The sequence below is a fragment of the Leucoraja erinacea genome, chromosome 16, assembly GCF_028641065.1.
Source record: "Leucoraja erinacea ecotype New England chromosome 16, Leri_hhj_1, whole genome shotgun sequence".
NCBI classification, from domain to species: domain Eukaryota; kingdom Metazoa; phylum Chordata; class Chondrichthyes; order Rajiformes; family Rajidae; genus Leucoraja; species Leucoraja erinaceus.
Genome location: NC_073392.1, coordinates 41,880,683 through 41,900,682, shown reverse-complemented (window position 1 = coordinate 41,900,682; position 20,000 = coordinate 41,880,683).

Below are 20,000 nucleotides of genomic sequence, written 5' to 3'. Positions count from 1 at the left end.
TGATTGGGAATGATCAGCCATGATCACATTGAATGGCGGTGCTGGCTTAAAGGGCCGACTGGCCTACTCCTGCACCTATTGTCTATTGCCTATTGAGAACAGTCCAGGCATGTGGTCCCTCTGCAACCACATGGGTTTCCTCCATGTGCTCTGGTTTCCTCCCACATCATCAAAATGTGCATGTTGGTAGGTTAACTGGCCATAGGAAATTGACCCAATGTGTAGATTAATGATTAGATTAGATTAGATGTCTAGATTGTATCATCTAGGCAACTAATGTTTTATTATTATTAATGTTTAGTGCTTTCTGAGTCATTCGTAACTGTCACGGTATGTCATGTTGTTACTAGTGGGCGGAGCACCAAGGCAAATTCCTTGTATGTGAATACTTGGCCAATAAACATACTTACTTTCTTACCTATTTGTTCATCTTCGTATACAGCATGCTGCACCAAAATTCCTTGTTTACATGTGGGTCTTCATATAGAATGTCTCTCACCTCAATGTTGACAGGTGGTGAAAGCCTGAGCTTGGAAATACATCAATCACCTGAGAATTTCAGACGGGATGCGGTTCTCAGGAGGCGGTTCTTTGCTGATGGACATGTCCCAAGTTCAGAAGCACAGAAATTAAATTAAATATTGAACCAGTTAAATTATTTCCTTACACAGCCAAGGAACTCTAAATGCTTTCAAGAACTTTCAGTGAATAAATGATTTAAGTTTTGTTTCTGTTCTTTACAAAAGTCTTTGATAAGTTTTAGACCAAAAATTCATAAAATCCTAGCGTAATATGTTAATATGCCATGGAGTATAAAGTCTGCGATGGTGATTTCTGACTGCAATACTCAACCAGCAGATAGACACTGAGTGAATTGATCATCTAGGCGACTGAGGTTTGTGAATTGTCAGTGATTCTTTAGTTTAGTTTAGAGATACAGCATGGAAACAGGACCTTCGGTTGACTGAGTCCGTGCCGACCAGGGCGGCATGGTGGCGCAGCTGTAGAGCTACTGCCTTACAGCGCCAGAGACCCGGACTACAGGTGCTGTCTGTACGCAGTTTGTACCTTCTCCCAGTGACCTGCGTGGGTTTTCTCCGAGATCTTCGGTTTCCTTCCACACTCCAAAGACGTACAGGGTTGGAGGTTAATTGGCTTGGTTATAAATGTACATTGTTCCTAGTGTGTGTAGGGTAGGGTTAATGTGCGGAGATCGCTGGTCGGTGTGGACTTGGTGGTCCGAAAGGCTTGTTTCCATGCTGTATCTCTAAACTAAACTAGTGACTCCCATACACCAGCGCCATCCTACACACACTAGGGACTTTTACTGAAGCCAATTAACCTATAAACCTGTATGTCTTTGGAGTGTGGGAGGAAAGCCGGAAAACCCACGAGGTAGCATGGGGAGAACGTGCAAACTCCGTGCAGGCAGCACCCATGGCCAGGATTGAACCCGGGTCTCCGCTGCTGTAAGGCAGCAACTCCACTGCTGCGCCATGGTGCAACCGGGAGTTCATGTAGGTTTAGGCAGACCGAACGGCTGTATGGAGCAAAGCAATCAACGAGCCTGTGCTTGGTCTCGCCGATATATAGGAGTCCACCCCTGGAACCACTGATACAGTAGACGAGGTTGAAGGGTGATCTCCAGGAAAGGTAGGGCTACCTCAAAGGGCCAAATGATCTAAATCATTTCTTATTGCGTTCAATGTATAATCTAATCCATTTTATGTGCAGGAAAGAACTGCAGATGCTGGTTTAACTTGAAGATAGACACAAAATGCTGGAGTAACTCAGTGGGACAGGCAACATCTCTGGACAGGAGGAATGGGTGACGTGTCGGGTCGAGACCCTTCTTTAGACTGATGTCAGGGGATTGGGCGGGGTAGAGATAGAATGTAGTCAGAGGCAGTAAGACTGATGGGAGATCTGGGAAGGGGAAGGGGATGGAGGGAGAGGGAAAGCAAGGGCTATTTATAGTTAGATAAGTCAATATTTATACCGCTGGGGTGTAAGCTACCCAAGCGAAATATGAGGTGCTGTTCCTCCAATTTGCACTGGGCCTCACTCTGTTTTATCCGTTCTATAATAAGTGGTAACACTGATCATCCCTTGATAGAAACATAGAAACATAGAAACATAGAAATTAGGTGCAGGAGTAGGCCATTCGGCCCTTCGAGCCTGCACCGCCATTTAATATGATCATGGCTGATCATCCAACTCAGTATCCCGTACCTGCCTTCTCTCCATACCCTCTGATCCCCTGGGCCACAAGGGCCACATCTAACTCCCTCTTAAATATAGCCAATGAACTGGCGATAGGGAGAAGCAAGGTAAAAATAACCCCATTGTAGTTAAATCTACTCTTTCCCCATCTTGAATTCACTGACAAGATTATTTATCTGAAGACTGAAGAAGGGTTTCATTCTGAAAAGTCACCCATCCTTTATCTCCAGAGATGCTGCCTGACCCACTGAGTTACTCCAGCAATTTGTCTCTTTGTTATTTGAGTTTGATTTGAGTTTATTGTCACGTGTACCGAGGTACAGTGTAAAGCTTTTGTTGTGTGCTAACCAGTCAGCGGAAAGACAATACATGATTACAATTGAGCCATTCGTAGAGTTCAGATACGGGATAAAGGGAATGACGTGAATAATGTTTTGTGCAAGGTAAAGCCAGTAAAGTCCAAAACACAGATAAGCCAAGGATCTCCAATGAGGTCGATGGTAATTCAGGACTGCTGTCTCGTTGTGGGAGGATGTTTCAGTTGTCTGATCATAGCTGGGAAGATGTGTCGGAAGAAACAGCAAATGCTAGTTTACCCCAAAGATAGTCACAAAATGCTGGAGTTACCCAGCGGGACAGGCAACATCTCTGGCGAGAAATGGGTGACATTTCGGGTTGAGAGAAGTGTCTCAACCTGAAACCTTCTCTCCAGAGACGCTACTTGTCCCGCTGAGTTACTCCAGCATTTTGTGACGATTAACAGCTGGGGAATAAAACTGTCCCTGAATCTGGAGGTGTGTATTTTCACACATCTATTTTTCTGACAGTTACTCCTGACAGGGTCAGTTATGCACAGTTCTCAAGAATCGTAGTAAATGAAACGACTGTTGCTGCATGGTAACCACTGGAGGATCAGTGCGGACACTGCAGTTGCCCCTTCTGCCATGTATGTCACGAGATTCACGGCTGATTTAGTAGGCGGGCTGCATCAATGTGATGGCCCAAAGGACATGCCTTGTTTGAGAAATCAGAGGGCCCCACTCTCACCACACCTTACTATCGAATTAATTATTGAAATTGCGTCATTATACATGTTTTAATCAAACAGTTCATAGGTAATAAACGTTGTATAAATCTATAATTTAGCAGATCGGAGATTTATATCATTAAAGTAAATGAGGATTGATGGCCAGTGTGAATTTATGAAGACAAGTTGCCCGCATGGTCCATTTAGTTTACACTGGTGATTTCCTTTACAGTATTATTATCCGGATGCTGTATGGTTTTTACATATGGGTGTTCATCTGGTTTTCCCCCATGTCTTTTGCAGAAAATCTGATAATAATTGCCAAATGCTTGTTTGAAGAGTGTAAAAGGGCCAAAAATCACTTATGCAAATACGAGACAAAGTGGATGGCCATGTTGGACTGTTTAACCTCCCGGCAAGGTCAAATTTTTAAGCTATTTATTTAACGTGCATTTAAATATTGCAGGAAATCTGCTTTCTAATTATGCAGTGCGGTTGGAAGTCACCAAGGAGCAATTAAAACAATGTTGATGTTCATGTGCCTGGTTTTTGGAGACCAAACATCTTTCAATGGTTACTCATTGTATTGTGTGTTCTGGTGGATTTGTTTAACATATGGCACATGAAACTATTATTACAGAGTAATGTCTTCAATGCTGTGTGTTTCCTGCAAACCTTCTCGAGTGAGGTTCTTGTCTGGGAGCAATGCAAGTCTGCAGCTCTGAATTATCTGCTGACTTTGTGAATCCAAAATTAGATCCAAATTAACAAATTAAACATGATTTGCCTTACTCGTCTCTGGGCCCAATATCTGAGGAAGGATGTGCTGGCTCCGGGCAGGGCCCAGAGGAGGTTTACAACAATGATCCCAGGAATGAGTGGATTAACATATGATGAGCATTTGACGGCACTGGGCCTGTCCTTTATGGAGTTTAGAGAGGGGACATCATTGAAACGTTTCGAATTGTGAAAGGCTTGGATGAGGTGAGGATGTTTCCACTGGTGGGAGAGTCTAGGACTAGAGGTCATAGCCTCAGAATTAAAGGACGTTCCTTTAGGAAGCAGATGAGGAGGATTTATTTAGTCAAAGGGTGGTGAATCTGTGGAATTCTTTGCCACAGTAGGCTGTGGAGTCCGTCAATGGATATTTTTAAGGCAGAAATAAATACATTCTTGATTAGTACGGGTGTCAGGGGTTATGGGGAGAAGGCTGGAGAATGAAGTTAGGAGGGAGAGATAGATCATTGATGTTTGAAAGGTGGAACAGACTTGATGGGCTGAAAGGCCCAATTTTGCTCCAAACAAGCCCTTCAGCCCAACTTGCCTACACAGGCCAACATGTCCCAGCTATACTTGTCCAACCTGATAGCATTTGGTCTGTATCCCTCCAAACCTGTCCTATCCATGTACCTGTCGAGCTGCTTCTTAAATGTTGGGATCATCTCTGCCTCAACTACCTCCTCTGGCAGCTTGTTCCATACACCCACCACCCATTGTGTGAAGAAGTTACCCCTCAGATTCCTATTTAAATATCTTTTCCCCTTCACCTTAAACCTATGTTTCGGAGTGGCAGCGCTCACCGGCAGTCCCGTTTGTTTGTGTTTTTTGTGTTGTTTATTTTGTTTTGGTTAGTCTAGATTTTGGTTCTTAGTTTGTGTTTTGGGGGGGGGTTGTAACGGGGTTTGCAGTCTCTCCCTGCGGGGGAAATGCGACTTTTTGTCGTATTCCCCTTCTCTGCCTCCGTCTGCGCTGAGGCCTAATGGAGCTGGCGACCTTGAGGCTCCGTAGGCAGAGCCCGTCAGGACTCGCCCTGAGCTCGCTCCCGTGAGGGCGGTCCGGCTCAGGGCTGGAACAGTGCTCCCGTGAGAGGTTGTGACGCTCCCGTGAGGGCGGCCAGCCCGAGGGTGGAACGAGGCTCCCGTCGGAGCGGCCGAGCTCGGGGAGGTGCAGCGCCCATGTCGGGGCGGCCCGGCCCAGGGGAGGTTCGGCGCCCATGTCGGGGCGGCCCGGTCCGGGGAAGAAGCGACGCCCATGTCGGGGCGGCCCGGCCCGAGGCTGAAGACGGCGCGGTACTCACGTGAGGGTGGCTGGGACGGTGTTCTGGCGGTGGTGGCCTGAGTCCGGGGTTTGGCCGCGGGCCAGCGGCTGAGTCTGCAGGACCGGTGGGCGGCAGCTTCGACCACCCCGGGCCGCGGTGTTTGAGCCGCGGGACTGATTTATATCATCGCCCGGGGTGGGGGGGTATCGCCTCAGCGCAGAGGGAGAAGAGGAGGCTGCAGACCTAAGACTTTTGCCTCCATCACAGTGAGGAGATGCTGGGTGGACTCACTGTGGTGGATGTTAATATGTGTTTATTGTTGTTTTATTGTATTATATGTATGACTGCTGCAATTTTGTTCAGACTTCGGTCTGAATGACAATAAAGGCTATCTATCTATCTATCTATCTATCTATCTATCTATCTATCTATCTATCTATCTATCTATCTATCTATCTATCTATCTATCTATCTATCTATCTATCTATCTATCTATCTATCTATCTCCTCTGGACCTCGATTCATCTACTCTGGGCAAGAGACTCTATGCATCTACCTGATCTATTCCTCTCATGATCTTATACACCTCTATAAGATCACCCCTATATGACTTTATGACCTTAAGGTCATAACTTATGACCTGACTTGATCTAGTACTTTATAATACTGGATGCAAAGATGCTTTAGCCCTCTGATTTGGCAGCAGGTCTCGGGCCTATTTTCTTCAGACTCTTTAATAGTTTGTGCTTCATAATGAAGCACCCTCTGCAAAGGTCAGCAGCTCAAGAAAGTGGTTCCATTTCCTCTGGCCGGTTGAATTGACATTCAATTTTCCATTGACAGGGACTTTTCATTTTGGAAGTCAGGGAAGAAAGGGCCTTAAGAAGTTGTCTCTAAATTAAACTATTTGCCTGAAAACATTTTAGTTCAAAGGGCTGACCTATAGGTTCCACGTCAGAGAACTAAAGCACTTTATTTCATCCAAAATTAAAATAACTCTTGGTTTAATATGGAAGTTCATTATAATGAAACAATTGCTGCTTTGCCGAGAATATCTGTGGATCAGTTTGTCATGAAACTACACACTGTTGCTATTTAGATATGCCATCTTCATTGCCTGAAAATTATGACCTTTAGGACTAAAAAACCTGAAAGCGACATAAACTCGAGTGTTCAGTGAAGGTCATATCAGCGTTCACATGTGGAATAGTGGAAACATCATGTTTAAGATGCAGCTTTACTGCTGGTTGCCGTTACATGGAAGGGAATAAGCAAATGATGGGGTTGTATGCTATCCATATTTCACTTGGGTAGCTTACAACCCAGCTGAAGGATGTTAAATTTGCTAGTTTTTAAGTAACTTCTATCTTCATTCTACCACCCGTCCCACCTCCCACCTTGTCCCCTCCCTCCACCCTCATCGTTTACACTCCACACTTCACCACGTTGTATCCCTCTTGAGATCACATCTTCCCCAGCCAACAATGAGCCTACCAGGGCACCACCCTGCCTGAGGAGCATTTGTGGCCGGCCTCCAGCTCCACCCCCACCCACAACCCCGACTTGCTGCGTGAAGAAGGGGCCCGACCTAAAAACGTCACCCGTCCTTACTCCCCAGAGATGCTGCCTGACCCGCTGAGTTACTCCAGCACGTCGTCTCTGTCGAAGGAACTGCAGATGCTGGTTTACAAAAAGGGGAGAAGGGGAAGGGGGGAGGGGGTTGTTAGAGGGTACATCAAATTGGAGAATTCCATGGTCATACTGAAGACCAAAGCTTCGCTACAAGGCTACGATTAAAAGTTATATAACAAATTTGTACATTCTCACTGACAGCTGGGAATCGCCTGCTGAGGACTAGGGGAGGTGGAGAAAGGACCTCCAGGTGTGTATGAAGCACCACCACAGCATATGGTTCAAGATTGTGGAGTCCAGGAGCCAATGCCACAAAATGGTCACGGCAACAGCAGCACACTCCCCAATGGCCAGAGACAACCTCACCTATGGGAGGGTCTACCTGTGAAAGGTGGGTCTAGTCAGCCACAACAGGAAATGCAACCACAGGTGAAGCATTCCCCTCTCCAAGCTGGATATTGTACAACGCCACACCATCATCTCTCGCAATGTGTTGTGTATGAAATGCTATTCCTCCTGCAATCTGGCAATGGCCTCACTCTGGCAATGGAGGAGGCCCAGGAAAAAAAGGTCAGTATGGGCATGGGAAGGTCAGTTTAATTTAGTTTAGTTTAGAGATACAGCGCCGAAACAGGCCCTTCGGCCCACCGGGTCCGCGCCGACCAGCGATCCCCGCACATTAACACTATTGTGGGACAATTTTTACATTTACCAAGCCAATTTACCAACATACCTGTACGTCTTTGGAGTGTGGGAGGAAACTGAAGATCTTGCAGAAAACCCACATGGTCACGGGGAGAAGGTACAAATTTCGCACAGTCAGCACCCGCAGTCGGGATTGAACCTGGATTGCTGTAAGGCAGCAACACTGCGCCACCGTGCATCCCTTACAAAATGGTTCAAAAGTTAAAATGGTTAGCAGCCGGGAGATCTTGTGGGCCTTGGTGGACCGACAGTAAGTGTTTGGCGAAGATTGAAGCATTTGGGCTTTTTGTGACATTCCCACTCAGAGGCGTACTTCTGCATTGGGACTATGCTGACACCGTTTAAGAAGGGGTGGTCATCGGTACTTGCTGTGCAAGCAATATCCTCCCCACCAACATAAAAACTGAGTGTTGACTAAAATACCTTCTTTATTCTGTTTTCACTTTCCCTTTCCCCTGCATGTATTTAGTGTGATCTGCATTGACGCGTGTTAAAATATTTGTTGATGGTCTCCCTGGAATCACCAAAAGCGGATATATCAGTGGAAACACTGAAATATTTAGACCCTTTAAACCTAAATGGTACGACCCGTGGTGTAGTGGTAGAGTTGCTGCCTTACAGCGCTTTCAGCGCCAGAGACACGGGTTCGATCCTGACTACAGGTGCTGTCTGTACGGAGTTTGTACGTTCTTCCCGTGACTGCCTGGGCTTTCCCCGAGATCTTTGGTTTCTTCCCACACTCCAAAGACGTACAGGTTTGTAGGTTGATTGGCTTGGTATAAATGTAAATTGTCCCTATTGTATGGAGGGTAGTGCGGGGAGCGCTGTTCGGTGCGGACTCGGTGGGCCGAATGGCCTGTTTCTATGCTGTATCTCTGAACTAAACTAAACTAAACTTTGAGGACTTCTCACCCCTCCCCTCTGCCCCCCTCTCCCTGTCACTCACTGGAGTTTAAAAGGATGAGGGGGATCTTATAGAAACATATAAAATTATAAAAGGACTGGACAAGCTAGATGCAGGAAAAATGTTCCCAATGTTGGGCGAGTCCAGAACCAGGGGCACACTTTGAATAAAGGGGAGGCCATTTAAGACTGGGTGAGAAAACACTTTTTCACCCAGAGAGTTGTGAATTTGTGGAATTCCCTGCCACAGAGGCAGTGGAGGCCAAATCACTGGATTAAGAGAGAGTTAGATATAGCTCTAGGGGCCAGTGGAGTCAAGGGATATGGGTAGAAGGCAGGCACGGGTTATTGATTGGGGCCGATCAGCCATGATCACAATGAATGGCGGTGCTGGCTCGAAGGGCTGACTGGCCTCCTCCTGCACCTATTTTCTATCGTTCTATGGACTTGGAAAACCAAGGACGCCATGATGGACAATGCAGCTTTGATTTTGACTTCATTCTCAGGAGAAGGGCGTTCTTAGAAAGATGAGCAATTTTAGTTCAACTTTCATTTTTCCTTGAAAGGAATGTTTTGCTTGCCCACTTAAAGTGCCTGTTTGGAGTCAAATATTTTGGCAGGTTTGGATTCAAATGTAGGCCAAAGTGGGTGAATACAGATGGCTTTCTTCCCTCGGGAAATCAATGATCCAGATGAATGTTTTCCGGTAATCTGGTAGTTTCACTGTAGGGCCTCAGCAAGACTATAACATTGGAAAAATGGGAAAGCAAAGTTCCATAGATGCCTTTTTTAGTCATTGAGTTATACAACATGGAAACAAGCTCTGGCTCATTCATGCCGACTGAGATTCCGACCCGGAATGGCCATCTCTTGTGGATGAACCAGGAGTGGAAGCTGCATTGGGATGAAGATCAACACAAGATGCTGGAGTAACTCAACGGGTCAGGCAGCATCTCTGGAGAGAAAGAATGGGCGACATTTCGGGTCGAGATCCTTCTTCAGACTGAGAGTCAGGGAAGAGGGAAACGAGAGATATAGATGTTGATGTAGAGAGATATAGAACAAATGAATGGAAGATATGCAAGAAAGTAACAATGTTAAAGGAGACAGGCCAAAGTTAGCTGTGGCCCTGGCGAGAACAAGTACATGGACAATGAGACTCAACAAAAGCTGCATTGCCAATCATGGAGTCCTTAGCTTCCCATGTGCTCAAAGATGACCAGCGCTCGTCCTTGTTTACCATCCAGCAGCCAAGCAGATGGAATATGTCAGTGCGTAGGGTTTTCTTATGGTGGGAGTAGTGGGGGTGAACATGTAGGGTCATCGTGGGAGGTTGGCAGGTGAGGGGTTTAGTTTATTTTAGTTTAGAGGTACAGTGTGGAAACAGTTCCTTCAGCCCACCGAGTCCACACTATTCCACACTATTAAAGATACATGCACCTGAAAACCTCGAAACATCTCTATAGGCACTCTGCTGTTGCAACGGTGAACTCTCTGGAGTATTTGAAAAGATTCTGTTGACTCTGGCTTGCAGAATGTGGTCCTTCCCATTGTATTGATGTGGTTTCAATCATTATTCTGGGCGCTGGGTTCTTTAATAGTTCAAGGGTTTGTTTGTTTGTGAGACGATAGCTTTTCTGGCAATCCTATGACTGGGACAGAGCAGTGGAGAAGGAGGAGGAGGATGAATGAATGCAAAGATCTTTCGCCAGAGGAAGGGAAACTATTAATTATGTGTGCTCAGAATTCTTTTTGGCCGACGAGAGTACGTGCAAACTCTGATGGGTCTGCAGGTCAATATGAAAGGAGGCTTCTCTTCTCCAGGGAGATTTGCAGAGTGTTCTCCTGTGCAAAGTGGGGCAATTAACTTTGTTTAGTTTAGTTTAGAGATAAAGGGCAGAAACAGGCCCTTCAGCCCACCCAATCCGTGCCGACCAGCGATACCCGCACACTAACACTATCCTACACAGACTAGTGACATTTTACATTTATACCAAGCCAATTAAACCTACAAACCTTTACTTCTTTGGAGTGGGGGAGGAAACTGGAGATTCTGGAGAAATCCCACGCAGGTCATGGGGAGAACGTGCAAACTCTGTACAGACAGCACCCCGTATGTGGGATGGAACCCGGGTCTCTGGTGCTGTAAGGCAGCAACTCAACCGCTGCACTACCATGCCACCGTTAACTGCTTCAGCTTGTATCATTTGTCGTGCCGAACGTCACTGCGTCCCTGGATTCATTTGCTTCCAGCTTCTTCCATGCTGTACATGGGATATCATCCACAGGTCAACCTGAGGTCTTGCTACAGCAAAGCTATTCATCACTGGGACAGGGCAGGTAATTAAATTAGCTCTGCACGAGGCTTGCTGTATTTAATATTCATTGAAAAAAGCAGAAGGTTGAAGAATTGGAACAAATTTGAATGTCAGGTGTGTAGCACGAAACTGTAGATGCTGGTTTAAACTGAAGATAGTGTGTATTAACCACATTAGCCTACCTTTACTATATCTATCACCACACATATTATGCATGCTGCACAATCCCATATGTAGTCCAGTATGGATCTTCTTCCTTACCCCGGACTATTGATAATGGTACTTCACCATCTCAAGGTCAGACTTGATGCTGTCGACAGAGATGATAGCTTGTAATGTTTCCTTTGCTTGTATTACAATAAAGGACTATGAATTGTTACTGTGTATGGGTCTCATTACACGACATGGTGTCAGAAGTGGGATTTCGGCATTTACAAGACAATTCCGACAAGGAATGTAAGATGATATTCAGTCCATCGATAGCAGGCAGCACATCTGGAGTAACTCAGCGGATCAGGCAGCGTCTCTGGAGAGAAGGAATAGGTGATGTTTTGGGTAGAGACCCTTCTTCAGAATGAGAGCCAGGGGAGAGGGATACGAGAGATACAGATGATGACATCCTTTGTTCAAGAAGGAACTGCAGATGCTGGAAAATCGAAGGTAGACAAAATTGCTGGAGAAACTCAGCGGGCGCGGCAGCATCTATGGAGCGAAGGAAATAGGCAAACGTTTCGGGCCGAAACCCTTCTCCAGACTGATGCAGGGTGGGGTGGGGGGGGGGGGGGGGGGGGGGGGGGGGGAAGAAAGGAAGAGGAAGAGCCAGAGGGCTGAAGGAGAGCTGAGAAGGGGAGGAGACAGCAAGGGCTACAGGAAATTGGAGAAGTCAATGTTCATGCCACTGGGGTGCAGACTGCCCAAGCGGAATATGAGGTGCTGCTCCTCCAGTTTCCGGTGGTGCTCACTCTAGCAATGGAGGAGGCCCAGGACAGAAAAGTGACATTCTTTGACAGATTCATTTAATTGTTCTGTTTTGGTACAGATCGCAATTAAAGACTCTTGACTCTCTTGACTCTTGAAGAAAGATCAATTATCTCTGTGTGGATTAGGTATACAGAGACGGACGATATTCTCAGTCAGAAAAATAATGTTTAATCAGCAATGAGCTCATTACCTTGGAGGGGGAAATGATATGATATCAGCAACTAAGTATCTATTCAGCAAGGAGTAAGTCTACGGTCCATGCACGCCAGGATTAGCCTGGTTATGTGGGTGTTCATTGGTGTCTGAAATAATCTGTTGTTGTGTGTATCAGCAATTAACACTTATCGATTCAAACTGAGTGCTGTAGTTATAAATCCCCTCCTTGCACCACTTTTAGTTGAGGAGTGAAATAGAAGCTTCTCCCTGTTCACCTGGTACATTAACACAAATTGTCACACAGTAAGGATCAAAACAGTAAAGAGTTGGCACAGGTGGCATAACTATCAGAGCTGCTGCCTTGTGGCTGCAAAGGCCTGGGTTCAGTCCCGATCTCTGGTGCTGAGTTGTGGCATTTGCATGGGACGAGTTGCACCCCGGCCACTCCCTCTTCTCCCCTCTCTCTCATCGGGCAAAAGCTATAGAAGCGTGAAAACGCATCCTCCAGATTCAGGGACAGTTTCTTCCCAGCTGTTACCAGGCAACTGAACCATCCTACCGACAACTCGAGAACAGTCCTGGACTACTATCTTCCTCATTGGAGGCTTTCAGGCTATCTTCAATCAGTCTGAAGAAGGGGTTTCGGCCCGAAACGTTGCCTATTTCGTTCGCTCCATAGATGCTGCTGCACCCGCTGAGTTTCTCCAGCATTTTTGTGTACCTTCGATTTTCCAGCATCTGCAGTTCCTTCTTAACAGTTGTTTAAGAATACCTTCAATCAGACTTTACTGGCTTTATATTGCACTGAACGTTATTCCCTTATGATGTATCTACTCTGTGAATAGCTCAATTGTAATCATGTATTGTCATTCCATTGGCTGGGTCCGGCAGAAATGGGTGGAAAATCTTCTTCCCTCTGAGGCCAACGTAATTTGCCACAACTGTTAAGGACATCATATTTTATTAGTCAACTGAAGTCGGCAGAAACAGGGAGAATGAGGATAAACTTTCCAAGAGAGAGCCAAAGCAAGGCATCCAGCAAACCTACATGCATGTATAACAAATGGTCTCCTTTTTTAAATCTTTATGTGTAGGAAGGATCTGCAGATGCTGGTTTAAAATGAAAATTGACACAAAAAGCTGGAGTTACTCAGCAGGACAGGCAGCATCTCCGGAGAGAAGGAATGGGTGATGTTTCAGGTTGAGACCCTTCTTCAGACTAGTTGGGGATAAAGGCAACGAGAGATATAGACGATGATGTAGAGAGATAAAGAACAATGATTGAAAGATACAAATCTTTATTCTAAGTCTACACCATATTCTGCACGCTGGTTCCTTACTCATTGTTGTACCCATGTGTGGTAGTTTTTCTTGCATTGCCCACAGAACAAAGCTTTGTGCTGTTTCTTGCTACATGTGACAATAAGAATCTAATACCAATGAAAGAACCAACTGGATTAATCACAGTACCATTCCAGCCATGATCCTTGTTACCTGGGCCAACCCATTGTTAAGTATCTAATGATACGCACGATATAGGAACGATAAAATTGAATAGTATAATATATAAGAAGAACCCAATTATTTCACAATATAATAAGAATTTGGAAACAAATAAAAGTATCCTTGAAATTAAATAATCTATCAGTACTAACCCCACTATTGAACAACCCCGCATTCAAACCTTCTCTCATCGACAACACATATCAACAATGGGATAGACTGGGGATTAGGAAAGTAGGGGATATGTATGAATTGGGCAAACTGTTATCATTTCAACATTTAAAATTAAAATTTAAACTGAAGGATAATCAATATTTTAAATATATACAGATATGTGACTTTATGAAGAAATATACACATAGATTTCAAACTATATTTTTAGACCCTTTAGAAGAAGCAATGAATATTAATGCTGATTCACAAAAACTAATATCATACTTTTATAATAATATATTAAATAGAGAATCACCCTCAACAGAAGCACTAAGGGAAGATTGGGAACATGAGCTGATGATAAAGATCTCGAAGGATAGATGGGAAAAGTATTTGATGAATACACATAATTGTTCTATTAATGCAAGACATAATTTAATTCAATTCAAATTATTACATAGACTATATTATTCAAAAACGAGGTTGAATAAATTTTATCCAAACGTCTCTCCCAGATGCGATAAATGTTTGTTTCAAAACGCTAATATAACACATTCATTTGTAGGATGTACAAAGTTGAATAAATTTTGGAGCGATATATTTGATATATTTACAAAGCTTGTCAAGTCAAGAATAGAACCTAAAACGGAATGGATTATATTTGGAATAATAGTAGAAGATATTAATTTAAATAAAGACCAAAATGGTTTTTTAAATTATGGGTTAATAATTGGAAAGAATTGATACTTAAATTTTGGAATAATACAACCATACCAACTGTTAAAATGTGGATTAGGAATATGATGGACATAGCACGCCTTGATACAAGATGGCGGATGTGCAGGAGTGGGCGCCGTCTGTGTATGGCAGCCTGCCCGCAGTCCATCTCTACACCTTTTTTAATTTTAAGTCCTGTTAAAAAATGTTAGTGGAGGTCTCCTATGGGGGGGGTGGGGGTGGGGGGGAAAGGGGGAAACTTTATTTCTTATCACCTACCTGGTCGGAGAGGCAGCATCCCTCCAAGCTGCTTCTTTGCCCCGTCCTCGCGGCCTACCATCGAGAATGGAGCGGCGTTTCCTGTCGGGACCGGCCGGGACTACAGCTTTGGCAGCGGTGGCGCAGCGCTGGGATAGCAACACGGAGCGGGCAGTGCCTTGCTGGGTCGCCGTGCGGTAAGCTCCGGAGCATTGTGGCCGTCGATCCCAACATCGCGGGCTGTGGGCGTCCGGCCGCGGGCGGTGCTGTAATTGGGGCGCCGCAGAGCCAGGGATCGAGTTCACCAGGGTCGGAGCTCCAACCGGCGCGGCCTGAGGACTATGAGTGCCCTGGTCTCCACGGAGGAGGCAGCCGCTCCAGACTTTTCCAAGCCGCTGAGGAATGTTTCACCCGACGACAAAGTTCCATCTTCACGGCAAGAGGGCCCTGAAAATCATCGGACTGGCTGCACGGCCACAAATGGGCCCCGACCTCGGGTGTTTCACAGAGGAAGAGGACTTAACTTTCTGGTGCCTTTCCCCACAGTGGAAAGTTTTGATTCTGCTGTGGGGGGACGTTTGTGTTGAACTCTATAATGTGTTGTGTCCATTTTATTCATTTTTTTTTAACCTTTTTCTATGGTTTGTAATGGAACATTATTTAATTTATGTAAAGCACTTTGGTGTCAATGCGAGTTGACTTAAAACGTGCTATATAAATAAAACTTACTTACTTACTTACTTGAAGAAATGAGACTCCGACTAATAGATAAATATGACCAATTCTTAAGGAGTTGGTCTCCTTTCATCGACTTTTTGGAATCATGTGATGCAGCGGTACCGTAAAGATTGCTGATTTCAGTTCATGCCGTGGATAGATCTACATCTCTGGATAAAGATTTGAAAATTTCTCTTTTAAGGGGCCTTCTCTCCTATTTCTACTTTCCACTTTTTCTTTTTTTTTTATATATACACACTTCACGTTTTCCTATTCTCTACCATCTATTTTTCCTCTTTTTCCCCTTTCTATTGTTTTCTTTTTCTTGTCTTGCTTCCTTCTTTCTCGAATGAACTTTTTTGAATGAAGTTTAAGTTCTACAGTGCAGCCTCCACAAGCCTCTGGAGTAGAGAATTATCTGTGAGAAGGAACAATTGCGTACCTTGATTTTAAATGACCTGCACCTTCTCTTGAAATTATGTCATCTCATTTGAGACTAGAATCTCCCAACCCCTGCAGAGTAGTTATTAAGATGGCTGAACCGTGGGCGTTTGCTGCTGGGAGGCAAGTCGGAACCTGATCAACCCCGGCTGGGTCGCCTGGGCGAGGGTGTCTGATGTTGTGAGACCCAAAACAGCCGATGACCCCAGATCACATCACTGAGATGCGTCCCAGCGCATCTAGAAGGTGTATATTTTTCACACTCCCTCTGATCAAAACGTCTCAATATCTACTCCATATGCCCCCTTGTGATCTTACATGCTTCAATGAGATCACACCTCATTCCACGAAATTTTAGTGTAGTTTCATTTAGTTTAGAGATGCAGCACGGAAACAGGCCCTTCGGCTCAGTGAATCCACGCCAACCAGCGATCCCCACACTACACACGAGGGACAATTTACACATACGCCATGCGAATTAGGCTACAATCCTGTACATCTTTGGAGTGTGGAAGGAAACCGAAGATCTTGGCGAAAACCCACGTGGTCACATGGAGAACGTACAAACTCCGTACAGCCAGCACCCATAGTCCGGATTGAACCTGGGTCTCTGGAGCTGCAAGCGCTGTAAGGCAGCCACTCTACCACAGCCGCCCGAAATGCCAAGGAACATAACGCAACTTTCTTAGCCTGTCTTGTTAGGACAACCCTTCACTGCAGGAATTATCAGTTAGAGATAATAGTCTTGGCTTTGCTTGAGAGAGCAAGCAGGGTTGATGGCAATAGTTTTGTAATGAATTTCAAAAGTCACTTTTTCCAACCATGCTCGATGCAAACTAAATGTGGAAAGGTGTTTGGTTTCCCCACATTTTTCCAAGCAGGTATTGGATTATGCAGAAGTTGGAGTTCTTTTCTGGAGAATTCTTTCTTAATCCAATGCACCCTGTAGAGGATCTGATTAAGGACTTGCACCCAAAGCATAGGCTGCCTCCTTGCTTCACAAATCTGGATTGGCGCACTGAGTCTTTCCAGCTACCTTTGCATTTGTTTTCCAATCTCAACAATATTTTTCTTTCTTCTAACATTCTCGACCTGGAAATTTGTCTGCTACTCGTGGCAGAAGTTGGATTTCGCAACAGTAGTAACTGTGGTGGAGAAAAGCATTGTGAGTGACTGCTCTCCTGCTACTGATAGTCAGGATTTTGATGTTTTCAGTGCTATGGATTGGAAGGATGGAATAGCTACACTTCCAGGGAGTGATTTAAAGTTCAGAATAAATGAGTTTGGTGCATTGGAGATCATCACAGATGAAACAGAAGTAGATAGGATAAAAAAGGCAACTGCCGTTATATCCCTCTCTCTGCCTGCCTCAGGGAGCTGATACCATGGCAATGCACTTCATCCATTATAATCAATGTTGCATTAAAATCTCCAGCTCAAGAAAAAGCCAGTATAAATCTTCATTTTGTGGCCTCAAAGGGCAATGAGTAAAATAGAATTCATATTTCTTTTAGTTTCTTGTTACTCTGTGCATCGCCTCCTCATATACATGTTCATGAACTATTCCAACCTCCGCCTAATATCTCATTTATGTTATCAGTTGTATGCCAAGGCAGTGAAGGATTAATAACAGTGGCCATTTGTATATTATATATCGCATTTAATAAAAAAATATCCCAAGCCAGTTCACTTTAATATTGAGCTACATAACAAGATATTATTAAAGATGAGTGAAAGATGGGCCAAGATAATACATTTTAATGAGCATCTCAAAGGATGCATTAAAAGGTGAAACTGAAGGGTTTTAGGGAGGACATTTCAGTGGTTGCAGCCGTGATTAATGTGAGGACGGATTACTAATGTATGCGTGAGGCCAGCACGGAGAATCGCAGAGATTTCAGCTCATTCTAGATCTGGGCATCCTCAATGCACATGTAGAATTTCACACAGAGACAGGCACAAAAGGCTGGAGTAAGTCAGCGAGTCACGGAGAGGGCATACAAATTCTATACAGACAGCACTCATGGTCAGGATCGAACACAGGCCTCTGGCTCTGTGAGGCAGCAACTTTGCCGCTGTGCCACTGTGCTGCCCGAAGTTCTTAAGGTATTAGATTAGCCACCACTTGTCATCTCCCAATGATTCGGGAATTTTTGTTGGAAGGAACTGCAGATGCTGGTTTAAACCGAAGATAGAAACAAAATGCTGGAGTAACTCAGCTGGACAGGCAGCATCTCTGGAGTAAGGAAATAGGTGACGTTTTGGGTCGAGACGTTATCTATTTCCTTCGCTCCATAGATGCTGCTGCACTTGCTGAGTTTCTCTAGCATTTTTGTGTACCATAGGATCAGAATGTGTAGAATCGTTGTGGATAGAAGCAAGGAACTGCAAGGGTAAAAAGACCCTGACAGGCCTCCAAATAGTGGTCAGGATCTAGGCCACAAAATACATCAGGACTAGAGAAGGCATGTAAGAAAGGCTATGGGGGAATTTCAATATGCAAGTAGACTGGACAATCAGACTGGTACTGGAATTCTAGAGAAGGAATTTGCAGAATGCCCACGAGATGGCTTCTTCGAGCAGCTTGTGGACAGGCCCACTAGGGAAAGGGTCATCCTGGATTTGGTGTTGGGCAATGAACCAGACCTGATTCGGGCAACTAAGGTGAAGAAACCCCCAAGGAGGCAGTGATCATAATATGATAGAATTCAACCTGCAGTTTGAGAGGGAGAAGGTGAAATCAGATGTACTGGTATTACTGTTGAGTAGAGGTAGCTGTACAGGGATGAGGGAGAAGCTGGCTAGATATGATTGCAAGGGACCCTAGCGGGAATGATGGCTGAGCGGCAATTGCAGGAGTTTCTAGGAGTAATTCAGAAGATGCAGGATCTTTTAATCCCAAAGAGGAAGAAACATACTAAGGGGAGAACGAGGCCACCATGCCTGACAAAGGAAGTCAACGATAGCACAACATGGCAACGATTAGTGGAAAGCTAGAGATTTGTGAAGCTTTTAAAAAACACCAGAAGATAACCAAAAAGATGAAATATGAAGGTAAGCTAGCCAATAATAAAAAAGAGGATAGAATAGACAATAGACAATAGGTGCAGGAGTAGGCCATTCGGCCCTTCGAGCCAGCACCGCCATTCAATGTGATCATGGCTGATCATCCACAATCAGTACCCCGTTCCTGCCTTCTCCCCATATCCCCTGACTCCGCTATTTTTAAGAGCCCTATCCAGGATACTAAAAGTATTTTCAGATGTGTAAAGAGTAAAAGAGAAGGAAGAGTGGACATTGGATCATTGGAAAATGATGCTGGAGAAGTAATCAATGGGGGAACAAAGAAAGAGCGGATGAACAGAATAAGTTCACAATGGAAGACACCAGCAAAGTCCCTGAACATTGAAGAGAGTCGGCAGGTAGAAATAAATGCAGTCGTTATTATTGAAGATAAGATATTTGGGAAGCTGAAAGGGAGCTGAAGCTAAGGAGTTAATGTTGGACTTAGGAGGAGAGGAACACCCCTGTCGCCTGTCTCCATCAATGGTGTGGATGGGCAGTTTACCAGGGAGTACAAATATCTTGGAGTGTACCTGGACAGTAAACTGGACTAGGCCCTGTACAAGAAGGGACAGAGCCGGCTGGACTTGTTGAGAAGGTTTTGCTCCTTCAACTTCTGTAGTAAGATGCTGCAGATGTTCTAGCAATCGGTGGTAGCCAGTGGCATCTTCTTCGCTGCCGTGTGTTGGGGCAGCAGGGCGAAGGCCGCGGACACCAATAGGGTCAACAAACTCATCAGGAAGGCTGGCTCCATCTTGGGAGTGGAGTTGGATTCATGGGAGATGGTCTTGGAGGGGAGGATGCTCCTCAAACTGCGGAGCATCTTGGACAATACAGCTCGCCCCCTCCATGACATACTGGTCAATCTGAGGAGCACCTTCAGCAATAGACTGGTTCCACCAAGATGCAGTACAGAACGCCACAGGAGATCCTTCTTCCTTGTGTCTATCAAACTGTACAACTCCTTCCCCTTCTGTCATGGGGTAGACTGACTCCCCTCCCCCACCTCCCCTCCCCAATCTTTGCACATCCCCAATCCTATCCACTCGTCACTTTAATCTCATGTTTCATGTAACTTGTGCTTTATGACTGTTGTCAGATCAATTTCCCTCCTGGGATAAATAAAGTACTATTGTATCGTATTGATAAGGTCGGATGTGGATAT